Source organism: Lissotriton helveticus, chromosome 6, assembly GCF_964261635.1.
Source record: "Lissotriton helveticus chromosome 6, aLisHel1.1, whole genome shotgun sequence".
NCBI classification, from domain to species: Eukaryota; Metazoa; Chordata; class Amphibia; order Caudata; family Salamandridae; genus Lissotriton; species Lissotriton helveticus.
The window spans coordinates 1,826,903,235-1,826,925,101 of NC_136067.1; positions in this window are offsets into that span (position 1 = coordinate 1,826,903,235).

Consider the following 21,867-nt stretch of genomic DNA (forward strand, 5'->3'; position numbering starts at 1 on the left):
TGACAATTCACCATTTTTGTCAAGCCCTTTAGCACCGATTCCTTGGTGGATACTTCATGAAGCCTGTCATCTAGATAATGGAAGAGTGAAAAGGCCTTTATCCACCTGTTGGTTCTCCTTAGGTCTATGATTAACCAAAATCCTCCAGTCACCTTTAGGACTAGAAAAACCTTGAGCCTTTGCTTTGCTGGTACTGGGGGGGGGCATCTTTTTTCTCTCTTCAGAATCAGAGTGAATGGGTGATTGTATGGCTTCTAACTTTAAAAGATCCTGAGGGTGTGGTGTAAGAATGGTCCCAGCTGGAATGGGGAGAGAAGAGAATTAATATAGATAGCCGAACTTCAGAACTCTTAGAACAGAGGAGTCTGAAGAAGATTTTCCCTACTCCTGAAAATTGTGTTTTATCCTTCCTATAACTGGCCACTCTAAGCCGTCTTTGGCATAGTCAAGAATTCTGGAATTTCTAGGAGAGGGCAGTTTATTTTTTTGCCCAGGTTATTTCTTGTAGCTTCTTCCTTTTTGTTTCTCCACATATTAGACTGCCTGCTTGAGGATTGTCTAAATTAGGATCTCAACAAATTCTGCTTTTCTTGAAGATGAGGAAGAGTGAGATTTTCTCAAGAAGGAATGTTTCTTTTCTTTAACTATTCTATGAAGTTTTTCTTCCAGCCCTGATCCTTACAGCTTGTTTCCTTTGAAGGGTAGGTGTAAGGCTGCATTTCTCTGAGTGGAGTCAGTATGCAAATCTCTCAAATGTTTCTTTTAGCTGCCACTATGGCTCCCTCTGACAAGGCACCATCAAATGAAATGCCCAAGAGACATTCTACTTGTTTCTCTCAAATTCTCCAACAAGGAAGCATTTTCAGAACTATTTTAAATGACCTTCAAAATTTCGTTAAAGTCTGGAGTAAGGCTCTGGCGATTATATGCCACATAAATACCAACTCTAATGGTGAGATTGAAGCCAGTGTAGGATTTTTTAAGAATAGTGCTCTCTTATCTGTAGAGTCCTTTAACATATTCTCTTTGCAATGGAAGTCCTTTCCACTGACGTGCCACTACAGAATCAACTAATACAGATTCTGGAGGTTGCTATATTTGCTATATTAAATGCGAGCATTAAGGCACCAGTAGGAATAGTGACATCAAGGGTCTATGCTATGATAGAAAGATGATGGACTTGGGCCACAATATATGATATTACAAGATTACCTAGCCTTGTGCCATAGCTGTATGTAATTGTGTCCACAATTGATATATTTAGAGATTAAGAAGTAATTTATCTTTGCATTTTTAATAGAAAAATCAAGGAAAAAGGGAGGTATCGACGTCCCACAAAATAATTACATTTGAAAACACAGGTTAAGCTTAAATGAAAACTGCTTTTAAATGAAGCGCACCCATGATCTAAAAACGGGTTGCAAGCCACATAAAAGAGGATTATAACATAGGAAATCAATGAAATTGGGAGCTCAAGACTGTTGTAAGGTGTGATAAAACCTAGCCTGAGCATTGTAGTATCTCATACTTATTGCCTTGTAGATATGAAGATGCATATGAATATTAATGAAAGGAAGTACTAACAGCACTACAAGGGTGATCTTCTATTAATTTCCCTTATTGACACCTTATAATTTGGAAAAGACATCAAAAGTAAGTCCTTGTGATTAAAAAATAAAGAATAAAAGTAAATGAACAAATAGGCAATATAGTAAGGTACTAATAAAGAATAGGAAAAATATGCAATAACCTGAGGGTCCCCATAATATGAATACTTCAATGAGATATTTAGCTTTTTTCTGAAAGAAAGTATAGGTTTTCAACATGGTATAGATTGATTTGGGCGACTAAATGCATATCCCTTTATGGTATATCTTTGCATAGCCATATACCCTGATGTTAAAAATGGTACACAGACATAATATCGACTCCAAAATATCGTTTGGACATAATATCGACTCCAAAATATCGTTTGGAGAAAATATCGACTGGCCAGAATATCGACAGCCAAAATATCGTTTTTAAGGTAAGTGAAGTAATATCGTTTTTAAGGTAAGTGAAGTAATATCGTTTTTATTTTTAGGGTTCAGGGTCAGTTTTGGGTTTTTGGGTAAAGGGGTATTTTTAGGGTTCAGGGTCAGTTTTGGGTTTTTGAGTAAAGGGGTATTTTTAGGGTTCAGGGTCAGTTTTGGGTTTTTGGGTAAAGGGGTATTTTTAGGGTTCAGGGTCAGTTTTCAGTTTTTGGGTAAAGGGGTATTTTTAGGGTTCATGGTCAGTTTTCAGTTTTTGGGTAAAGGGGTAGTTTTAGGGTTCAGGGTCAGTTTTCAGTTTTTGGGTAAAGGGGTATTTTTAGGGTTCAGGGTCAGTTTTCAGTTTTTGGGTAAAGGGGTATTTTTAGGGTTCAGGGTCAGTTTTCAGTTTTTGGGTAAAGGGGTATTTTTAGGGTTCAGGGTCAGTTTTCAGTTTTTGGGTATTATTTTATTATATTTCATTACTATATATATATGTTTAATAAATATGAAATAAAAAAATATTTATTTAACTTTCATTAATTATTTAATTATTATAAGTTAATTTAAGTAATTTTAAGTATATTTTAGTAATTAATTATTAATATTAATTTAATTTAACACTGTTTTTAGTAAATACGATATTTTTTACAACTATATTTTTGTAAACGATATTTTGTACTCGATATTTTTGTACTTACCTGTTTGTACATACAAACTCAATATTTTTGCTGTAGATATTTTTTCCTCGATATTTTGGGTAGTCGATATTTTGGTAGTCGATATTCTTTCAGTGATCCGTTAAAAATGAAACAATATAATTAACTAGATGTTATGGTGGATGTATCTGGTAGAAGCATTAATACTGTCTATGAGCATTGTGTGCAGTAGCGGCTCGTGGAGGGAGTGCCACGGTCGGTGGGGCGGGGCAGGGTAGGGGCAGGGTGGGGATAGCAAACTCCGCCTCATGGCCGACCGGAGTAATGTAAAGAAATGAATAAATAAAACGAATTTCATTGCGTGCGCTGAAACATCAAATGTGTTAAAATAAACCCTTTTGTTGTCTCTCTTGTAATTATTGTCATGATTGCTTTTAGCCATGAATTGTTGATATTGTTTCTTGTGTGATTTTACCAGTGAAAAAAAATTGTATTTTTAATAAACGGACAGATATCTTTGCAACTAACAGGTCTCATTGTATGATTTACAGGATGAAAGAGTATTGTTGAACATATGCTGTGGGAAAAGTTGAAGGTTATAACACATACATTTGACACAAGAGGGACCTTTTCTTGTTTGTTAGTGGTACTAACCCTTTCCCTTTTTTTTGAAGGGTTGCTCTAACATTTGTTGTTAGAGTTCTAGAAAATTAGCCAAGTTCCCAACAGCTTCAGTACCAACTGTAAATAAAAGTGTGTTCCTTGCAGTAGCATTGATCACTGTTATTCTAAAAAGATAAACAATCAAAAAGAAAAAAGTCACCTCAGGGAAATAATTAACGAAAATCAAATTTCCATAAAGAAGAATCTCAGAACAGGGAAAGATCCAGCAGTAAGAAAGGATACTTGTGGAATTTATAAGCAATGAGGTGTGGTGTCTAACTAGTTAGGAACACTCATTAATATAGGTTCATACTTTCGTAACAATTCTGTAGGCGTCCTCTGTTGATATCCAATGAGAATAGTACACGAGTTGGTGTCATCAGTCATACGATGGCTCTCCTTTTGATTCCCGCAGTCTGTACTCTCCTCTTCGTGATCGATATATTTTATTACAGCACCTGTTACATGAGGGAAGGTTCTCATGAGAACCCTCTTACCCAAGCTAAAGGATGCACTACGAACTGAATGTCTGAACAATGTCTAGTTAGTAATATGAAGACAACTATCAATGTTCTTCAGAAGCAGTATTCAGAAAAGCCTCTAAGTCATCATTAGATATAAGCACTTTTAATAAGCTCTTTGTAGTCTAACATGTGATCTAACATGGAATAAGGAGCTGGATGAACATGATTTTATAGTCAGCATATTTCTAAAGGATGTCACTAATGCCAAGCAGTTTTACTAAATGTCTCATTTATACAACTCTGAGCAAGAGTTAAGTGAAATGACTTTGGGCCTTCGTTAATATACACATTAATAAATGGTTGCCTGCTGCAAAAGAATTTGAAACATGCATTACTTTGGAAACATTCTAAGAGCATTCTCAATCTTACACGTGATTAACTAAATTATTTTCACAGTTTGTTCACTACCATTCTAAACATTATGGGCCAGATGTATCAAGCGTTTTTCCTGTTCGCTAAGGGGGCGATTTGCAGAATCGGCCCCTTTGCGGGCGGGAATAAGCCTTTTAGGATGTATCATTCTAAAAGGCATTCGCAAAATGGGGAATCGAAAAATTGTTATTCCCTATTTTGCAAATGCATTTAAGGAATCGTAATTTGTGATTCCTTCAATGAAATGCAGGAAGCCCAAAAAATGTGCGACCTGCCTGTAAGGATTTGTAAATTACCACCAACTTCAAGTTGTAACGGTTCTTGGGACTGACCTTCTACTTAGTTACGATACTGCTAACACGACTTGGGGTTATCCCTGAAAACTAGCCACATTCATTATGCATGAGTATTCTTGGAAACTCAGCAGGACTACCATCTCCTGCATAATAACTATGTCACTCACTTTTAGATTATGGCAATATACTGTATCTGGGTGCCACGGTCAAGAGTCTTGACCGGCTTCAGGTGATGCAAAATACGGCGGCTCATCTGCTCCTTAGGTTACCAAGAAGGGCTGCCTCCAAAAGGGCCTTGGACGCTCTTCACTGGCTTCCTGTCAGGAAGAGAATTGTGTTTAAGGCCCTTTGTACGTGCCACCACATCACCAAAGGCATTGGTCCAAGGTACCTGCAGAATCTCATCACTGTCTACAGGCCTGTACGGTCCCTTAGATCCACTGGGACTGTCCTGATGGTGGTCCCTAAAGTCAAGAAGGCCGGATAGGCGGTAGATCATTTCGGCTCTTGGCGGCCAGGAGCTGGAATAAACTCCCTCTCGAGCTCCGGTTGGAACCTTTTGAGACCAGGTTTAGAAGAGAGCTTAAAACATACTTGTTCCTTCATTAATGGGCCTGGGCGCCTGGACTGGGCACGGGGCTCTAGGATCTCTCATTTACTACAGCGCGGGGACACGCCGGTGGGCGTAACCAGGCGTTTTACAAGCTTCCTTATCAGTATTATTAAGGGTCATTCCTTCCGTCATCCTAGGTCCGACATGACATAGCAAGGTAGCTCCACTGAGGGTACCACTTTGGGTATATAGACACCATATCTTTGCTGACACAGGGAGAGGAGAAAAAGGACTTCCATACAGACACATTGACGCAAGACGCTGAGGTTCCTGCATGCAGACATTCCAGCTCGCAGTGGTCTGACATCCCTTGCGTGGTGTTCATCTCGAGACCAAGACGAGACCCACAGTCTATTACTTCAGGTAATGGGGATGACTTTGTCCTAGAGGGATTCTTGGCTCTACACCTACATACATGCTAGGTACACTTAGGTACATCTAGTTAGGGTTGCATCATAGGAGTACGCAATATTACTGTCATGGTTGTTTCAGCACACATATTTTACACTAGAATGATGCTTCTTTCAATAAATGCTGAATGAAAACTTTCCCACCGTTTAATCTGTGTATCTCTCTGAGACAAAGTGAGCACAAGTGACTGAGCAAAAAGTAGTGCACTGTTTCCGCAATCCCTGATGGGACAAAGTTGTCATGTTCGAAAGTTGCCAAGAACTATTCTCTCCGTGGTAAGAGGGGTTCCTAGTGGCACTGTGAACTAGCTGGTATACAGGCAAACATACCCGGTGGGGGTGTCTGGAATCAGTCTGGACACCAATCCCACAATCTATGTTGTCTAAACACGCAGATCCTATATAGGTTTATAGGAACTATGCAACAGCTTCTGCTTCAAATGCTGCACTTTTTCGATAATAGTTTTGCGTTGCCACAAGATCACCCTGATTGTTATAATCTTTTTAAGATTTGGCCTGTCCTTACTCACTTTGTAGATCGATTTTCTGCGATCTATTCTCCAGGCATTGAAATAGCTATGGATGAGTCTTTGGTCTAGTTCAAGGGCAGCTTAGTTTTAGGCAGTACAGTCTTAGCAAGAGGGCACGTTATGGAATTAAGATGTATATGCTGTATGAGAGTAGCATTGGACAGGTAGGGATTCCAGGCTTGACCCCGATGGTTGTCAATCCACTTTCAGAGTGAGTGAGAAAATTATTTTGGAACTTGGTAGAGAACTTTTTAACAAAGGCCATCATTTATACGTAGATCATTTCTACAATGGTGTGTAGTTGTTCAGGGAATTGGTCAACATGGACACTGTTGCTTGCTCTTCTCTAACTGTAAAGGTTTCCCAAAAACTGCTGTGCTTTGCGTAGTGATGAACTTCTAGCTGTGAAGTTTGCAGACAGGAGAGATGTCTACATTTTGACTACCATCCATGATGAAAGTACTTCACCTGTGACTGTTGGGTGTTCAGGTTGCTGAAGTGCGCCAAACCTGTGTGCATTTTAGACTATAATTGGCACATGGGTGGTGTTGATAGAGTAGAACAGAGGTTGGAATTTTACACTGCTCTTCGCAAGGCTTACATTTGGTATAAGAAGTTGGCTATCCATCTTTTCCACTTTGCAACTTTTAATGCTTTTGTTATGTTCAAGAATTGTTCTCCAGAGTCAAGGATGACTTTTGGTAAGTTTCAGGAGTCTATGATAGGCAGCCTTGTTGTAATCAAACAGGCACGTGTTTCTAGAGTTGGAGTGGTGGAGGATGTGGCTAGATTGAAAGATCACCACTTTGCTGATCACATTCCTCCCACACCCACAAAATGACTTTCCCAGTAGGAGATGTAGAGTCTGTATGCAAAGAGGTGCATGGAAAGAGACTCCTATGTACTGCCCCGACTGTCCTTGTAAACCTGCGCTGTGTGTGCCTGCTTGTTTTAGAATGTACCAAACACAAAAGAGTTTGTTCTGTTTTTTTAATATTTTTTGTTCAGTTTCAAGGTTGGCATTAGTCCGATGTATGTAGTTACAGTTTTTGTGTTTGCAGTTTTGTATCTACTTACAATTTGTTTGTGTTTTCTTTTTTGGAAGATGGTAGTGTGTGTGTAGACTGGTGCTTAGCTGGAGGTGTGTGTGGACTGGTACTTGGCTGGTGGTGAGGGTGGACTGGTGCTTGGCTGACGGTGTGCCTGGACTGGCGCTTGGCTGTCTGTGTACATGGACTGGTGCTTGGCTGTTGGTATGTATGGACTGACGCTTGGGTGGAAGTGTGTGAGTAGTGACTTGCTGCTTGTCACCATACACACTGGTAGCCAAACATGAGCCCACACAATCCATCAGCTGGTGTGGTTGCTGTGTCACACATGTGGGCATGTGAAAGTGATGGGCCCTTGAATGGCACTGGCTGTTGGTGTGAGTGTTGTAATGTGCTGGGCCCGCGGCTGGCAGTGTGAATGATTTTGTGTGTGTCACACATATAAAAGGTGTATGAATGACCTGTAAAGAGGTCGGTGTCTTGTCGTAGCTTTACAGCTCATGAGCTGTGAGTTGCTGGTTCAGTTTATTGTCGTTTCAACTACTAACATTGCAGTTCATTTTGTAAAATCTCTTGTTAATAAAATTTTATATATGGAACCATCACTCAGCATCATACCAAATCCAACCAGAATGTGTGTGTACTTGAGGAATCGACGGTTGTGCATTAATAATTGTCTTTTCTGCCTTTCTCTAGCATGGTGTATTGTCTCTTTTTGTGAATGTTGTAATGTGTTGGTTCCACGGCTGGAGGTGTGAATGGTCATGTGTGTTTTACATAAAGAGGGTGTGTGAATGGCCTATAAAGCGGTTGGGGTCTTGAAGCGGCTTTACAGCTCATGAGCTGTGAGACATCGGTTCAGTTTTTTGCCCTTTCAATTATTAACAGTGCATTTTATTTTTGGGGACTCTCTTGTTGATAAAAGTTTGTATATTGAACCATCACTCATCCTCGTGCCAAATCCAACCAGTATGTGTATGTGCTAGAGGAATGGATGGTTGTGCAGTAAAAATTGTCTTTTCTGTCTTTCTCAGCCAAGGTGTACATTCCCTCTAGGGAAAATTTACCAACTCTAGATATGTTTGTAAACTAAACACCCAGGGTTGTGTACGGTGGTGTCTCCCTCGTGGATCCCAAAAAGTATTCTTACCCACAATGTCCTACAAACATCAAAATGTGACTAAAGTCACATATTTTCCTTGCATTACTATGCCATAATTTTCCAGAATCAGAAAGATTCCACAAATGTCCTCTCACCCAGCGTTCCCCCACGTCTCCAGATAAAAATTTTAACTCACTTGTGAGGGTGGGCTGAGTGCCCGTGACAGGAAACGGCTCAAAAAGGAACATGGACACATTACATTTTTCCAGTGGAACCTGCCCCTTTTTACGCAATGTGCCTAGCTGTGGATTTTGGACCCTACCTCAGCCGGCACCTTGGGAAACCTAGCAAACCTGTACATGTTTGAAGATTAGACACCCAGGGGAATCCAGGATGGGGTGAGTTGTGGAGCTTTCACCAGGTTCTATTACCCAGAATCCCTTGCAAACTTCAAACTTTGTAAAAAAATAAAAAACACATTTTCCTCACATTTCTGTGATTGAAAGTTCTGGAATCTGCAGGGAGTCACAAACTTCCACCCGCCCAGCATTCCTCCAAATCTCCCGATAGAAAGTGTATCTCACTTGTGTGGGTAGGCCATCCATGACAGGGATGAGCCCAAAACATATTGTTTAGACATCAAAATAATCTATCACAAAGCAACCTTGTTTTGCAAGGGGGTCACATGCTTTTTTGGTCACAGACTCGGCGGTCATCTAGAGAAACCTAACAAACCCAGACATTTCAGAAAACTATACACCTGGAGGAGTCTAGGGAGGTTCCGGCAGAGCTAGGGTCCAAAATCCACAGCTAGGCACATTGTGAAAAAAAAGGGTCAGTTATCACTGTAAACATAAGGCGTTTTGGGCCATTTCCTGTTGCAGCCACTAGGCCTACCCACACAAGTGTGGTGGCATTTTTATTGGAAGACTTGAGGAATACAAAATGGTCGAACAAGAGTTATTACCAATTGACTTTCTATGCATTTCTGCCTTCCAAAATTAAGACAATGTGTAAAACAGAAGTTGTTTTGAAAAATGTACTCTAATTCACATGCTAATACTGGTACCCACAATTGTCATAGATGTGCAAATAACCACTGCTTCTAAACTCTATATTTTGTTCCCATTTCAGAAATACATAGGTTTCCTAGATAACTATTTTTCACTCTTTATATTTTACGTAATAAACTGCTTGATACCCGGTATACAATGGAAAACCATTGCAAGACACAGCTCAGTTATTGGCTCTGGGTACCTCGGGTTCTTATTGAACCTACAAACCCTACATATCTCTGCAACCAGAAGCGTCCAGTGGGCGTAACCGCCTATTGCTTTAGAAAATCTACCATACATAGAAGTTACAGGTGAAAGCAGTTGACTCAATTGCCTGTATTTTTTAACTCATTTTCAATATTTTGTATTTAAAATGTTAGTTTCTATAGGAAAACCTTGAAGGATCTACACAGCAGTGAAGGTTTAATAATTTAGGGCCATATTATCAAGAAAGGGTGATACATTATCGCCGCTTTTATCGACAGGAAGCTGCCTCTAAAGCGGCGATAATGGGCTTGATAATATGCCCTTGTGAATTCCCATAGAAGCCCAGGTTAACACCAGAATCCCTGTGATTCTGATGAAATCCCTTAGGGGCATATTAACAAGGGCTTAATCTCTGCTTTTTTGGCTTTAAAAGCCAAAAAAGCAGAGATAAAACCAGCGCCCTATCAGCAACAGGGTGCTAACACGTAAATTTGCATGTTAGCACCCTTTTACTCAACGCTTCTCCTTGCATCTCTAATGAGATGTAAAGAGGGCATTCTAGAGTAAAATAATAGGAGAAAGGTCACTAAGCGACATTTCTCCTATTAGCAAGGATATCGCTAACCCTGTTAGCGATAAAAAAAGCAGTGCTAACCGCTGTTAATGCTGCTTTTTTACCTCTGGTATTTTTCTGACTTAGCCATGATATCCTATGTAAGGTGGATATCATGGCTAAGTATGTCTATCCCTATCAGCAAGCTGTCACCAAACCTTGTGGGATTACCGCTGTATTTCCAGCGATAATCTCACAATTGGCAGCTTGTGCTCTGAGGGGCATGTTAGCAAGGAGTAGCGATATTTATCACTAAATGCGCTTAGCACATTTTTTTTATCACTGCTTATCGCTGGATATTTTAGCAGAGAAAACCTGCTATTACCAACGTTGTTCTCTATTGTGCTAAAATATCCAGCGATAGTAGCGAAATGCGAGAATATCGCTGGATCGCTTAATGTGATAATCCACCCCCCATTGACTATACAGGTAAGTAAACTTTTTAGCAGGCGTTAGATTATAGCAATAATTGCGCTTAGCGCGATTTTTATTATCGCTTTGCCTGCCTTGCTAATAGGCGATAGCTGTGTTAGTGACTGTTTTCAGTCGCTAACAGTTTGGGTACGCCCACTTTGCGTGTCATTAGTGATAAATATCGCTGACATGCAAAGCGGGCCCCAAACCTGTAGCTATCGCCTAAAAGCTGTCGCTAACTGCTGTTAGTGACAGCTTGCTAATAGGGCGATAAAAATATCGCCGCTTTAGCGGAAAAAGTCCCGCTAAAGCGGCGATATCTCCCTTGCTAATATGCCCCTGAATTTTATCGCTTTGGAGATAAGCGTTGCTGATAGCACGCTATTTCTGCGATAAAATTCAGATTTGGCCGGCGATAATTATCCTAGCGCTAAGTGTGCTTAGCGATAATTATCGCCTGGCTTTGTAAATATGCCCCTTAACCTCCGGTGCCTTTCAAAGTTGAACGTGCCCTTGTGTAACGTGACTGGTGCTCATCTCATGTAAAGCGCTCCTATAACTTCAGGTCGAGTTAGCACTATATAAAACGGCAAGAAATATAATAATAATATAGTAGTTTTCGATTTCGAGTAAACGCGAACTCAGCAAAATGTATCCTCATAACAAAAGTAACTTTTTTTAAATCACGTTATCTGCCTTCAGTATAACAAATAGTCGCTGGGTGGCGCTCTTCACACGCCACGAAGGCATTTATTTTACCTTTCACCAGCCGAAACTATTTTATATCACCGCTGATACTAATGAGTAAAAAGAATTGCTTTTTGTGCCTATTATTTGGATTTAAAAACCAGCTGTGTTTCAGTTGATTTTGAAAGCATCGTCCACCTAGTCCCGTAAGTAGTTATCTGTATGCGGAGCGAAACAAGGTAATACTTTAATACTTTTCAATTTATTTTGACAGGGACCTGGATTATATATTAGTCATTAAAATGATATATTTAATGTATTGTAATCAGTACACAACTAGAGTGCAGGAAGAAATAACATACTTAAAATTACGCGGGGCTAAAAACATTCGATAAAAATTAAAATAATTACAGCAATTGAACTATCATAAACACGTATTGAAATAATAGGCGAATTCTCGCAAAAATAATCCCATTCATAGGTGATGTGTTTATAATGCACGGCTATGTGGCGCTGATTTTACGAGCAATATAGCAGGCAGTTAAGGAGTCTCGGGAGCGCTCTTTCGTTCCTGACTGAGGTGATTCTTATATAAAAAAACTAAAAAATGTCTTCAAAGAGATTGAATGCCAGAAGAACCACAAGTTATGCCTGTTTGTTCACTAAAGCAGTAGTTCTCGCTTCTTCAGCATATATTTCGAGTCACTAAAATGCCTGGAATACTGGAAGTGACATTATACACCTTTGGACCTAAGTGACTTAACAGGAAGTGATATCATATGATCTTTGGTGCCGCATACAGGATATGAGGCGGCATAACCTTGATCCTAATGACATCACAATGACTGATGTCATTAAATCCCATCTGTCAGAGTAAAGATATTATTAAATCGCAGGGAGTTCCAAGGGTATGAATATATTAAAACCACGTATTGAATAAAAGTATGGGGCATATTTACAAGGACGGTGTTAAAATTATCGCCGCTTTAGTGGCAGGAAACTGCCGCTAAAGCGGCAATAATTTTAATGCTGTCCTTGTAAATATGCCCTTATGGGGCATATTAGCAAGGGCGATATCGCTGCTTTAGCGGGTCTTTTTCCCGCTAAAGCGGCGATAATTTTAGCCCTATTAGCAAACTGTCGCTAACAGCAGTTAGCGACAACTTTTAGGCGATAGCGACCGGTTTGGGACCCACTTTACATGTCAGCGATATTTATCGCTAATGATATGCAAAGTGGGCGTACCCAACCTGTTAGCGACTGAAAGCAGTCGCTAACACAGCTATCGCCTATTATCAAGGCAGGCTGTGCGATTAAAAAAGTTGCGCTAAGCGCGATTATCGCCAGAACCTAACGCCTGCTCAGACCATGACTTATCCTGTTTATCCAATGGGAGGTGGATATTCAGGTTAAGTCCCCATTAGCGTTAATGCCTGAATATCACTGGATTTCCAGCGATATTCACGCATTGAGCCGCTATCCCCGGATATTTTATCGCATTAGAGATAAACGTTGGTAATAGCATGTTATCTCTGCGATGATATCCGGCGATAGGCAGCGATAAAATATTGCTATTTGTTGCTAATATGCCCCCCATGTTATTTGCTTGGATTACTCCTTGTTGAGAAGTTTTGTTTTATGATCAGTTGTAAAAAGCTGTCGCTCTTGTGAAGCACAGAGGTGACTGTTATGTTCAGATAGATACTTTTAATAGATTCATAGTAATGAAACATGACATGTTTTAAAAATATTTTTTTTTCATGTGTTTAATTTTATGCTGTATAGTGCATGTATTTAATTTACCGAACTATGGGGCATATTAGGAAGAACCTCGTTAAAATTATTGCCGTTTTAGCGGCAGGAAACTGCCGCTAAAACAGCGATAATGGGCTTGCTAATATGCGTTATAGTATTCCAATAGAAGCCCAGGTTAGATGTCCTGCACATCTAACCTGGGCTTCTATTGGAATTCTATAACGCATATCAGCAAATCCATTATCGCCATTTTAGCGGCAGTTTCCTGCCGCTAAAACAGCGAAAATTTTAACGAGGTTCTTGCTAATATGCCCCTGAAAGTATAAAGGGGCATATTACCAAGGAATAGTGATATTTATCACAAAATGCGCTTAGCGCATTTTTTTTTTATCGCTGCCTATTGCTGGATATGTTAGCGGAGAAAACATGCTATTAGCAACATTTTTCTCCATTGTGCTAAAATATCCAGCGATAGCGGCGAAATGCGTGAATATCGCTGAGAGGACAGCGATATTCACGCATTAGCGACGAAATGCTCTTAGCCATGTTATCCACCTCCCATTGGATAACATGGCTAAGAACTGGTCTGGGCAGGTGTTAGTATTTGGAGACATTCGCGCTTAGCGCGAATATTTCCATCGCTACGCCTGCCTTGCTAATAGGCGATAGCGACGTTAGCGACTGCTTTCAGTCGCTAACTGGTTGGGTTCGCCCACTTTGCATGTCATTAGCGATAAACATCGCTGACATGCAAAGCGGGCCCAAAACCGCTCGCTATCGCCTAAAAGCTGTCGCTAAAAGCTAAAAGCGACAGCTTGCTAATAGGGCGATAGAATTATCGCCGCTTAGCGGCCCAAAACGGCAGCTAAAGCAGTGATAATTGCCTATCGCCCTGCTTGATAATGTGCCCCAAAGTTCCAGAGGGTGAAGGAGAGAGTGATCAGTGGTCCTAAGGACACTGTTTACCTTCTGTTCTTGGCACTGCTTTTGAACCCTCTGAGGGCAGGGGTCACAAGTGCTGCACTAAAGGTCGCAAGTGGCAAGCTAGGGGTAGCAGCTGCTTGCTATCTCTGGTGACTCCGAAATTACCCCCTTGTCATCCACCTTAGCAGCATGAATGTTTCCACTTTCTGTATTAGCCACAGGAGAGGACTGAATGTGAGGGTTAAAGTGAAAGACTAGGAAGCCCCAGAGAGACACTCTGAGATCTTTGGATTTATAAGTAATTTGTGTGAGCTAGGTCAGTGGCCCAACCCTCAATGGACTGAAAATATATTGCAAATTTACTGTTGCAGCAGGGAAATTGTTCCTGTTAAAACACCTTCTTGGCTATTCATAAATAATTCAACCACAAGCATTACAATCCCAATAACATCAGGGCTGGAGGGGAAACATCCTTTATAACTAAACTTTTACCACGCAGTACCTTTACAACGCAGGTATTACAACGCAAGTCGTTACAACGACTTGCGCTGGAGGGCGCTGTAGGATAGGGAATAGTTTAATTTACAATCCAAAACCTTCCCTACTATCCACGGGGACTGGAGTTGGAATAGTAAATTAAACTATCCACTATCCAGCGCCCCCCAACGCAAGTCGTTGCAACAACTTGCGTTGTAATACCTGCGTTGCAAAGGCATGCGTGGTAAAAGCATGCGTTGTAACGACATACAACCGGGCTGGAGAGCGTATCTTGTCAATGCTGTTGGAAGATGTTGTGCAAGTAAATTTTCATGAAGGGTTGGGAGAGCACTCAGTATTGGAGGGGAAGCAGCAGGATTTGGGGAGATAGTAACACTGAAGAGCAATCTCAGCAGCTACCCCACCCATGCATACTTGATCCCTCATCCCAGTGTTGGAACAGGAGCTAAAAGCATCCCCAGAGAATGTGTTCCTAGCAGCCCCGTGGTGTACAGAATTATTTAGCAAGTACGCCTGACTGTCTCCGTACGATTGGGAAGGGGGAGCAGAAATTGTCGATAAGAAATTTGTAAGCGTTCACTCAATGCTGTTTGCCAGGTATATTTGTTGATGGTCCCTCCATCCATCCACCCCAAAAGGAAGTTCAGTGGGTCCTCAGTTTATGGAGATTGGGGGAGGGATTTCCTGTGTCCCTTATGCCTGTCCAACCTCTCTTCTTCCAGATGGTATTTCAGAATGAGTGCCTTTCCTTCTGAGCCCAACCAATCTAAGAGGCTTTTTTTGCAGCGGTCTGTTTTAGGTTTTTACAATACTACATTGGTATGTCTTACTGCAGGTAGTGAGGGATTTAGTGCTAAACTTAGAAGGTAAAATCACTAATCACTTTATAAACAGAGAGTAGAATCAGGAGGAACTGTGAAAGAAGAGGTTTGGCGGTGTCATGTTTCCAACAGCTAATGTAATCAGAGTTATCTGAGCTGCCAGTGTCTGAGGAGATGCCTTATTCAGATGTGGCAGGGAGTGCTATGAAGGAAGTGTGTCTGGGTAACAAGGCAACAGACATGACATGGGACAGTAGAGGATTGATGAGATTAGATAGTGCCGGGGACTTTAGATGAGTTGCCATAGATGAGAGCTATCAGTGGGAGAACGTGAAGGAGTAGGCAGAAGATAGAGAAAAGCACAGAGAGATAAAAATAAAAGTGGCAAAAAGAGAGTGCGGTGCCTCTCCATCCTGTGAAACAGGGTCCTACTGTGAAGACCTGAGAAAGACATACTTTCCATGAGTAATTCACACCACATCAACTTCCACTGCACTGTCCTGGCATTACAGTCTTGCCACGGTCTCATTGTCTCTACTCCTGAGTAAAGAGGGTCAGACCTGGGCAAGAACGCACTACTGAAACCCATACAGCACTAAAGCATTAAGAAGTATCTAGATCTTATCCACTTGCATGTGTCACTAGGCTGAGTACCACATCACAAACACATGGACAGAATGCTGAAACTTTTCAACCACTCATCCACAGTCAAGAGATCTGGGTTAAATATATTGTTCTTTTGATCAATATGCCACCCCAGTATCACCTCTACATAGTTATTTACAGTCACCAAACAGGGCCCACATGTCAAGGTGTGACAGAACATCTCTAGTCACTGCACTCAATGTGTGTAATGTCAAACACCAATTGTTTGGAGGAAAACAGAGAGAGAGATTGCCATGGAAAAAGATTAAATAGTCACCATGGCAGGAACGAAAGACTGTTGTGCATGGTTTATGCATTGTAGTGTTTTTTAATCAGGTGAGTCTCCAACTCTATCCTAAGTCTGCACAGCTTTGGGGCAGTGATGTTGTGTCAGATTCTGGGTGCATAGATGCAAAAGGCAGCCTGCTGTTTCTTTTTTACACTCCTTAGTCTGCAGTCTGATGGTGTCCTAGTTGTGAATGTGCATGTGTAGCAGGGATTCTGCACAGGAACAGAACTATGCTTGGGACCATAGAACATTGGCATGTAGGGACTAAGTCATCATAACACCTCGGTATCTATGAGCCAGAGTCCGACTAGCTGTAGTGCCTAACTTGCCCTCCTAACCTTACCAGATAAACAAGTGAATTGGCAGCCCAGAAGACAACCCTCTCAACCCTATCAGGAATCGCGGTAAAAGGACACACCCTTTTGCTCTATCATTCTTACTTGTCCACAATTAGATAACCAAGAGACATGTAGGAAGTTTAGAATATTTATTTAAACTATTGTGCCCTAAGATGCGGATTTGTGCCACAATCAGAAAACAAATGCATATCAAAAATAAAGTTAACATGGTTAACCAACCATATTCCATAAAAAGCACAGTTATTTTGTAAGACAGATTAGCCTTACCCCCCGCCCCCTCCCTTTCCACTGAAGCTAAATTATTATATATCAAAGATCTCTGGGATTAGTGGCAGACCTTAGCATAAATATATGGCTGTTCTTCATCCCAGCTGACTCAGCATTCTTGCTTCAGGACCTTCACTCAATGTGTGTTTTTTGAACTCCTGTCCTCAGTTATATGACAAGACGTGTGCTCATAAACAGCAGCTGCATTCTCTTGTTATGTGCAGGTGCTAGTGTCTGACCAGAGAGGATAACAAAAGGCATTGCTGTTTGACCTTGTCCATGATGTTCAGACTATTACAGGAAAAGAACAAAACACAAAAACATATGCAGATTTAGAGTAAAAATACAATGTGGCACAAAGCAAGCGTGTTTATATAGTAACATGAGCAAAGGAAAATGCGGCCTACAATGTGCACAATTAGGCTAGCATAGGGAAAACTACAATGGGCCATGCAGGAAACACACAGCTTATGTTTGTGGAGATCCACCAGTAAATGTGAGATTGTCTGCAAGATAAAGGGTTGTGCTGGTCATCATAACTTTGTTAATGATGCAGCTGGTTTTGAAAATGGTGCAGTACTGCAAGTTGTGCCAATGGAGTTCCATTAGGGTGTGGGTGATGTGATCATATTTCTTCAGGCCTTTGATGAGATGTGCAGGAGCATGTAGGGTGCCCTGGGGGTGCCAGAGTGTATTCTGAGAGGCCATGGAGTACAGCGTTATCACCATCCTGTTGTGAGAGTAGAAGGGCTTGAACAGCAGTTCTGAAGTCGCTTTCTGGAAGAAAAGGTTTGATTTTATTTAGAAGAAAGGGCTGGTAGCAGTCCGTCTTTGTTTATTGGCAGTGCATTCCTTGAGAGTAAGATTGATTTCCACAGTGAATCCAAGTGACTTGGCATTCAGTGATAGTTGGGCTATGGGGTTATCAAGATTCTTTTCAACGAGCCAGGTTTGTACTATATCTTGTTTCTTGTTCTTCACAAATAACTGGAATTCTGTCTCGGTTGGGTTGAGATTCAAGAAGGTGCTGGACATCCAAGTCTAGATGATGTGCAAGCTCTATGTGTGAGGCGTTGGATGTCTAAAGCATAATAGGCTTTAAAACAGTGTTGTGTATCATAAGTATGTTGATGTCATCATACTGTTTTTCTGCACCAAGCAGCTCTATGAACAGGATGACGTTGGAAGGAGACAGCATAGAGGCCTTTGGGACTCCACAGGTGATAGGAATCTTTTGTAACCTAGATGTGCACATGTAAACAAACTGGTGTCAGTTGGAAAGGTAGGAAAAGAAACAGTGAAGGACATTGCCAGTCAATCCCATTCGAGATTCCAGGATGCGTATGAGAGTGGGATGATCGATTGTGTCAAAGGCAGCTGAGAGGCCCAGCATTATCAGAAGGCATGAGTCATCTTCATCTGTGGTCAAGAAGACATCATCCATGATGTGTAAGGTAGTGGTTTCCATGCGCTGTAGTGTGATCTGAAGACTGGTATAGTGCAGGAGATGGTAAGCATTAATGTGGTCTTGGAGATGAACATAGACTGCTTTTCAATAATCTTGCTGATGAATGGTAGGTGAGAAATGGATCAGTCAGTTTCACAGAGCATGTCAAGCAGAGGTTTTGACAAAGGAGGCTGATCAGACATCATGTTCATTAGAAGAGGTTTTTGAGTGAGTTGAGTAGGTCTGCGAGATCTGGAAGAAATGGGGCTTTGAAGGCTGAACATTGTGGGATTCTACAAGTAGGGATAAGTGTAAGATTTGTAGCAGGTTCTGTATTGTCAATGTTCTGTCAGATGTTCTATATTTTTTCATGGCATATGAGGTTTATGGCATTGCACTTTTCTGTGGTGTGAGGAATAGGTAGGGCCAGCAGGGGGTTGATGCAGCACTTAATAGTCTTGACACCATTCTTCTTCTGTTATGGGCCTCATTGATTTGAATTGGTATAATAATTTGCTTTGGTTGATGTGAATAACTGTCTACATGTTGAGTGGAGGGACTTCGGTATCAAGAAGTCCTTAGGAGTTCTGTTTTTCTTCCATTGTCCTTCCTGTCTGTGGATTGGATAGCTTATGATAACAGAGTGCTAAAGGCTTTGGCTTGCACTTGTTGTTTTGTTTTTGGGGCATGAATCTTCATGTAGCTTTCCAAAAATTTGTTGAAGTTGTTTGGAAAGGTTTTGGCATTGGACATGGAGTTGATTGCATGCAAAATTAGTACAAGCATTAGGTTGTCTTTGGAGAAGACTTTGAAGGATCTTAAGGTTTAGTCTTCTCTTTTATGTTGACCTTGATTTGTTGGTAGGACACTAAGCATGGAGATAGAAATGGCAAAGTTGTTGGTCCAGTCCAGGTGTATGGGTGGTTTGTGTTGAATTGTTGGTAATGGTGAGATGAAAGGGTCGAGGATGTGGCATTTGTCGTGTGTTGGATATGTGATATGCTGTATGTTGTGTGTATCAATGAAGTTGAAGAGGGTGTATTTTGTTTTTTTAGCTTGTGTTGTCTGGGAGATTGAAGTTTTCCAAGAGGGTAGTGTGTGCATGTTGGATGTTTGAGGTGGTGAGGACTTCTGATAATTCAACAATGAAGTCCTTGTTCATCCCAGGAGGCCTATAGATAAGATGGAAGGTGGAGGTTTGAGCTGCACAGAGTAGTAAATGGCATGTCAGCAGTTCCATGAAGTTGAATGCTACTGCTTTCTTTTGTGCAGTGTTAGGAAGACCTATGGATGACAGGGAGGCCTCCCTTCTGTCTTATGTGCACCGTCCACAGAATGAATGCTGTAGACTGTGGAAAGAAGGATGTCTAGGATGTGTGAAGATATGTTGGTGTGAACCATGTTTCAGTGTTGACGAGGAGGTGAAGCTTGGAATAGGTGTTGAGGTTTGCGATGTTTACTGGGTGGAGTACTGCAGAGTGAGCTCTAATAAGGTTCAATGTGTGTTCTGTAGTTTGAGGGTGTGTGGTAGTTAGTGGGATGTGTAGAAGTTTGAGTCCAGCTTCGAGAAATTTACTCACCCACTATGGCGATTTTAGAATTTATCAAGGCAAGCTATTTTTAGGGCCTAATGGTCCAATCAGGTGAGCTGACAAAGAACAGGTGTTCTGTTCACTCAGAGAGTGAATGAGCAAAAAATATGCCTTTAAATCTTGTTTTTATCTTGACACATTTGCTCTGTGTTCAGAGAGAGAGGTCAAATATCAGTGTATGTCTTACAAATGATGCTTATTGTTTTATGGAGGTTGGTGTTTAGTTTTCCTTCTTTGACTTGCAAAGTTAGTGAATTTTATAAAGTGAACTGGGGACAAATGTGCTGTACAAAGAGTGAAATTAAAGGCTGTAGGATGTGCATGTTTTTCTAAAACACAGCATTTAAATAGATTGTCAATGAAATGTACAAACCTTTCACGATATATTTCAGCAGTTATGAAAGCACCTTCTCTGTATTTCATGTGTGATGTAAAAAAGATTTTAATGGGCTGAAAACAGATCAGAAAACTTTACTTAGTGATGTGCAAATGATTGATATTTTTGCTTAAACCCAGTGTCCACAGATTATTAGTATATGCTATATACTTTTATTAGTAAAACTACATGTTAGTGGGAATGTTTGTGGCCATTCAATGGAAAATGTGCTTTTTGTAAATGACAGTGTGCTATCACATTATGCTTTAGCAATATATTTATTTCAAGTGAGTTTTTAAACATGAACTAAGAAATATTCCTGCCCCCGACCTGATGACTTAAGAGGCAAGTCAGGGGTTTTGTGTACCCTATTTCGCTAGATTCTAGTTATACATGGAAAAAAGTTTAGTATGCTAAATAAAAAAAAGTGTTTGTGTACAGCAGAACTGTTGAACTTTCTTATTTGAAGGTACTCTCATATGTGATGAAATTAAATGTTTGCCTAGGATCACGCAATTTGAGGCTAGTTTTCAGGTCAAGCATATTATAGTTAAGTTAAGTAGACTATTCCAGCAGGTCCGATAACAATTTTACAATTTTGCGAGGCCTGGGGTCTATTTTGTGCCAGTGCTATTGTGAGTGTGTGGTCATCTAAATCTGGATATGATTGTGCAGACTTGCAGTCTGGTGCCCTGGATGAGGCATACAATTTTATTTTACATTGGAAGTTTCAGTGGAACTGTGATTCTCTCCAAGGCTCTTTCTGGCCCTAGGATGCCCAAACTGAGGACACCAAGGAGATTGGATGTCCTGAAGAGTTGATTGAAGTAGGGAGGAGACAGATGGATGATGAGAAATTCAGTGAAGTAATTTCATGCGCAGATGGATGAAGGGGAATCCAGTGCTGTCTCTTCCGGTGCAGATGGCTGAGGGGATTTGCAGTCAAGTCACTTCGTGTGCAGCTGGATGATGGGAAATAAAGTCCTCTTGCTTGCCTTTTTCTTTTGAATATGGGTTTGATGGGAAACCAGTGTTTTCAATTCCTGTGCATATGGATGATGATTAGTCCTGTGATGTCACTTCCTATGCCGCTGGTTGATGGGAAACACAACAGTGTCACTTCCTTTGCAGATGGATGATGGGCAAGACTGGTCCTTTGTGTCTGCCCTTTGCTCATGAAATGATGGATTTATTTGTCCACCTCAGTTCCCTGCTTCTGATTTGATGGTTTTGCTCACTATTCATGTGCATTGTCCTGTTCCACTGCTCATTTCTGTCATTCTCCCTAGTGTGGCCCCCTTCCTCTACAAAGACATTACTTGGAGTGAGAATTTTCTAATAGCAATGGTTGTGTACACGCAAGTAAGTTTATGTTTTTTTCACTAGTGCATTTGTTGCCCCTACGATGGCTCTTGACCTTTAAAAGAAGAACACGTTCTTATGAGACATTCATGTATTTACATGTGTATTTGTATCAGCTACTGATTCCCTATACTGGCAGTAATTGCTGACTACTCACTTATTGTTTCTTGCCCGCAATTGTTGATGACTCGCTGATTGTTTCCTGCCAGTAATTGTTGATGACTCACTGATTGTTTCCTGCCAGTAATTGGTTTTCTTAAATTATATTTTTATTTTGGAATAGTTCATCATTACCATAATACATTACTAAATTATTGCAGACCACATAA